The sequence below is a fragment of the Convolutriloba macropyga genome, chromosome 7 (genome assembly GCF_964194025.1).
Source record: "Convolutriloba macropyga chromosome 7, txConMacr16.3, whole genome shotgun sequence".
Taxonomy (NCBI): Eukaryota; Metazoa; Xenacoelomorpha; order Acoela; family Convolutidae; genus Convolutriloba; species Convolutriloba macropyga.
This window is the reverse complement of record NC_134474.1, coordinates 74,533,576-74,539,575: the sequence shown is the minus strand read 5'-3', so window position 1 is coordinate 74,539,575 and position 6,000 is coordinate 74,533,576.

Below are 6,000 nucleotides of genomic sequence, written 5' to 3'. Positions count from 1 at the left end.
ATTTTACGGACATTTCGACAAATTTTTCGTTTTCAATTTTAGCTACCGGATTTTGTTCGATGTAACCACGGTGTTCAAAAATGATCCAGTGTACAATAAACGTGTCAATGAGCAAACTGCTGCATCAGACATCGGAATGATTTAAAAAGCAAAATAAGTGGTCATATCAAAACATGATGTTTCTTCATTTTTTTTCAGCGAAATACCACTAAAATTGAGAACACAATATAACTTTCGGCAATCATGCTGTAACCAAAAGTCTTACCAGTCAACGAATTTTTCCTCTCGGCATGTTTTTTACATCTTGAGTAAATGTCTCTCTAACAATATGAATAAAATATGAGCAATTTTTAGTTTCTTGAACTTGCATATACCTTGAACGAAGTCTTAAGCTGCTTACAATTTTTGAATGCGTTTTTAAAATTAATGTGAACTATGCGTAGCTTCTGTTAAAAGTTCATTGACATTCTGATCAATTGTTTTTGTTCAGTTTTAGCTACCGGATTCTGCTCCATGTCACCACAGTGTTCAAAAATAGTGCAGCATACACAAAAATTGACATTGCGTAAACTGCAGCGTCAGAAAGCGCGACGCCTCACATATCAATTTTTTTACATAGAGAATAGCGCATTATCCCATTTTTAGAATTGTACCCCTAGTTGAATTTTATATGGTACTCCTTAACATCAACTCTGATTAAAAAATCGTTATATGATAACCTCGATCTTTTGGTTTGCGACGTATTTACTGGAATATTCATCAAATAAGAAATCTACTCTGAAATTAACCAAAGATTTTAATTAATAATTAAATTATCTTCCATGTTAAACAACCTGAAAAGTATGTTCAACGCATACTCAACGAGGTGAAATAAATCATAATTGTTTGTTGAATTAATTGAATTAGAGTCTCATGTAATAGCCTGTGCACAAAAGGGTAATAAAATTGGATCTATTCTGTTTTGGCCCCTAGTGTTTCTTACGCCCCCCGTTACAAATTATGTTGTTATATTGCACGCTACTGTGTAAGAAAAAGGCACATGCTAATGGGGGGGACGTCAAAATTATAAGCTCACTAAGTTGGGGGGCAAAAAAGAATAGATCCATTTAAGTTCCGTTTTTGTTGAGCACAATAAAGTTTGCTCGCTGATTACAAGCTTGTTTGTAAATTTGCTGTAATTTTAGAAATGTAGTCGTATTTATGAATTTAAAGTTACTTGAATGGTGGTAACAGTTTGTGCAACGTCAATAAATTCACCAACTGCAAGCATATTGTCGGTAAGCTTTTGTCAAATTAATTTTGAGGTAGAGATCAGTTAGAAAACTCTTTCTGTCATTAAGCTTTTGTGAAGCACTACGCTTACTTGCTAACTCGGGCATTCGAGACCAGACGTTTCCATCAGATTGGCTTCTCCAAAACATATAAAAATCGAGTTACTTCTTCAACTTTTTCTTAATTATTTGTATTATTATTGGAGAACTTCAAATTGGAGAGTAATAGAAATTGGATATATTCTGTTTTGGCGCCTGGTGTTTCTTACGCCCCCCGTTACAAATTATGTTGTTATATTGCACGCTACTGTGTAAGAAAAATGCACATGCTAATGGGGGGGACGTCAAAATTATAAGCTCACTAAGTTGGGGGGCAAAAAAGAATAGATCCATTTAAGTTCCGTTTTGTTTTTGTTGAGCACAATAAAGTTTGCTCGCTGATTACAAGCTTGTTTGTAAATTTGCTGTAATTTTAGAAATGTAGTCGTATTTATGAATTTAAAGTTACTTGAATGGTGGTAACAGTTTGTGCAACGTCAAGAAATTCACCAACTGCAAGCATATTTTCGGTAAGCTTTTGTCAAAAAAATTTTGAGGTACAGATCAGTTAGAAAACTCTTTCTGTCATTAGGCTTTTGTGAAGCACTACGCTTACTTGACATTGGAATGTTTTAAAAAGCAAAATAAGTGGTCATATCAAAACATGATGTTTCTTCATTTTTTTTCAGGGAAATACCACTAAAATTGAGAACACAATATAAAAACTTTGGGCAATCATGCTGTAACCAAAAGTCTTACCAGTCAAGGAATTTTTCCTCTCGGCTTTTGTTTACATCTTGAGTATTTGTCTCTCTAACAATATGAATCAAATATGAGCATTTTTTGGTTGTATTAATTGAAAGGAAACAGTTTCAGTTGAGCTTCTGTTTTTCTTCAATTTGGTTTGACGGTTTGTTTTGTCTCTTAGTGTAAAAAAGGCAATTTTTGGCGACAATTTTTGGCGCTAAAATATTAGTTCAAATCATAATTTTGACTAAATGTGAATGCATAGGGCAAAAAACATTTTGTGCATGACAAAACGAAATTTGCAAAACCTCCACAAGAGGGATACTTATGGTTAGGGCAATTTCGGAATAACCCTAAAAATACAAGCACATGGACAAAATCGAAATATCCGGAATAGGAATGTTTTTAAGTAAATTGATAACAGATGTAAATATGTGTTGTAAATAGGCTAAATATTGTATATAAGGAAAAATTTTCGATTGAATTTTTTAGAATGTTTCCTAGAATTGTTTTAATTGTCATCTCAGACAAATGTAAATACATAATTTTATAGATTTACCGAGATGGTGCATATTTTGGCTGCAAGTTCGCTTCATCACGCCGTAAATAGTCTCCCATATTCAAGCAAGAAACAGTTTTTAAGGAAAGTAACATCAGTTCCCGGATTCTCCTTCAACAGAAATTCCAGAAATTGGTTCAAGAACGCGAGAAATCTCCATCAGAAGGGTCATCTGAGCAAGAGGAAGGACTTGGTAGTGTGGCACGACCTGATAAACAACACAATCTCACGTCACAAGTCAAACAACTACCAACCCTGCAGCGTGCCGGAGTTGACATCGTTTCTTAGAACAAACAAAGACCGCTTCTGTGCTATTGTGTACTGTCGACGTATAGGCACAGAGGATATTTTTCAGGAGCTGCTGAAGTCCGAGTTAATGGTGCTAAGCGTAACCAAGCACCTGATTTCGAAGAGAAAAAGGAAGACGCAGCCAGGAAAGTATTCTCAGCTGCATCAGGAAGCTGGGCTGGAGATTAAGACCTTGGAGACAGTATTACGCCATCAATACAACTTAAGAGGGCTGCTCAAGAAAGGAAAAGGCAAGAACTTGGGCAAAAGGCAGAGGAAAGTGAGAGCCAAGGCAAGGAAGGTGCAACAGACACAGACTGAGGAGGAGCTCCTGAACAATCGGGCTTCATTGCCCCCTGTCCTTGAGCTTCTTTGAGGTATGTGGTTGCTGCTACCGAAGACGTGGCTCAGGTATATTTTGAAAAAATCAAACTGTTTCAAACTTTACAGTGGGACACGATAAGGAGATGAAATTGTTTAAAAGGTATGTGGATGATATTATCTGCACGGTTCGTGGTGACCCGGATGAGTATTTAAAATTTGCAAATTCATTACACAACAACCTGCAATTTACCTTAGAGAAAGTGAACATGGATGGGGGTTTGGCTTTTCTTGACATTAACGTAAATGTGAGCAGCAAAAATAATATCACCTGTCATTGGTATCAAAAACCAACTGACACTGGAATAATACTGAATTTTCGCAGCTGTGCACCGCTTCAACATAAGAAAAATGTGATTCAAGGGACGGTTCACAGGGTTTTTAATGCAACCTCTAATTGGTTGGCCTTCGATCAGGCTCTTGAAAAGAACAAATCTTGCTGGACCAAAAATCAATATCCAGAGGAATGGTCTTCAAAAATTGTGAATCAGACTCTAGAAAAAATAATAAGTGGCGGTAAAGACCAATTAAGAACAACACCAAAAGAGCATCAAAAAAGCAAGACTAAATCTAATGATAAGCCAACTATTTTTCTACAATACAGAGGCAACCTCACTCAAAACTTCGCAAGCAAATTGAAGAAACTAAGCGAATTGCAAGTAGTTTTTACAACGCGAAAATTAAGATCGTGCCTCCCCACCCTGAAATCATCCTTTGATAGAGATCTGAAATCCCACGTGGTATATGAAATTAAATGTAATGGATGCGGATCCATCTATGTTGGGCAAACAAGCCGGCATGTTACCACAAGGATAACAGAACATCAAAAGAAGGATTCACAGGTGGGTCAACATCTAGTTGAATGTCGTGGCGCCACGAATGACATTGAATGGAGAATTTTGGACGCCTGTCGGTCAGTAGAAAAACTAATGATCATCGAAGCTATATATATCAGCAAGCTGAAGCCGGCACTAAACACACGCGACGAATATAGGGGGAGGGAACTCACGCTAAAATATTAGTTCAAATCATAATTTTGACTAAATGTGAATGCATAGGGCAAAAAACATTTTGTGCATGACAAAACGAAATTTGCAAAACCTCCACAATAGGGATACTTATGGTTAGGGCAAATTCGGAATAACCCTAAAAATACAAGAACATGGACAAAATCGAAAAATCCGGAATAGGAATGTTTTTAAGTAAATTGATAACAGATGTAAATATGTGTTGTAAATAGGCTAAATATTGTATATAAGGAAAAATTTTCGATTGAATTTTTTAGAATGTTTCCTAGAATTGTTTTAATTGTCATCTCAGACAAATGTAAATACATATTCATTTTATCTTTTAACAATTTGTAAAACAGTTTTAACCTGACGATGAACGTAAAGTTCGAAAACGTTTGTTTTAAGTATTGGAAGTAATTTTAATTTGACGAATTGGTTTCTTTTACATTAGACAATAATTATCAAACGATTTTTGATATTCATGGACTGATTTTTTTCTTCGTTATATGGTTTTTGTAAAAGCAATTCTGGAGTTTTTCTCTAGAACTGCCTTCCTAAAGGTAGCACATTTTTCCAATGCACTCAACATGAGAAAAAAAAAGTATTTAGCATCTTTGTAGTTTCTTGAACTTGCATATACCTTGAACGAAGTCTTAAGCTGCTTACAATTTTTGAATGCGTTTTTAAAATTAATGTGAACTATGCGTAGCTTCTGTTAAAATTTCATTGACATTCTGATCAATTGTTTTTGTTCAGTTTTAGCTACCGGATTCTGCTCCATGTCACCACAGTGTTCAAAAATAGTGCAGCATACACAAAAATTGACATTGCGTAAACTGCAGCGTCAGAAAGCGCAACGCCTCACAAATCAATTTTTTTTACATACATCAGAGAATAGCACATTATCCCATTTTTAGAATTGTACCCCTAGTTTAATTTTATATGGTACTCCTTAACATCAACTCTGATTAAAAAATCGTTATATGATAACCTCGATCTTTTGGTTTGCGACGTATTTACTGGAATATTCATCAAATAAGAAATCTACTCTGAAATTAACCAAAGATTTTAATTAATAATTAAATTATCTTCCATGTTAAACAACCTGAAAAGTATGTTCAACGCATACTCAACGAGGTGAAATAAATCATAATTGTTTGTTGAATTAATTGAATTAGATTCTCATGTAATAGCCTGTGCACAAAAGCGTAATAGAAATTGGATCTATTCTGTTTTGGCCCCTAGTGTTCCTTACTCCCCCCGTTACAAATTATGTTGTTATATTGCACGCTACTGTGTAAGAAAAATGCACATGCTAATGGGGGGGGGCGTCAAAATTATAAGCTCACTAAGTTGGGGGGGGGGGGCAAAAAAGAATAGATCCATTTAAGTTCCGTTTTGTTTTTATTGAGCACAATGAAGTTTGCTCGCTGATTACAAACTTGTTTGTAAATTTGCTGTAATTTTAGAATTGTAGTCGTATATAAGAATTTAAAGTTACTTGAATGGTGGTAACAGTTTGTGCAACGTCAATAAATTCACCAACTGCAAGCATATTTTCGGTAAGCTTTTGTCAATAAAATTTTGAGGTACAGATCAGTTAGAAAACTCTGTCTGTCATTAGGCTTTTGTGAAGCACTACGCTTACTTGCTAACTCGGGCATTCGAGACCAGAATTTTCCATCAGATTGGCTTCTCCAAATCA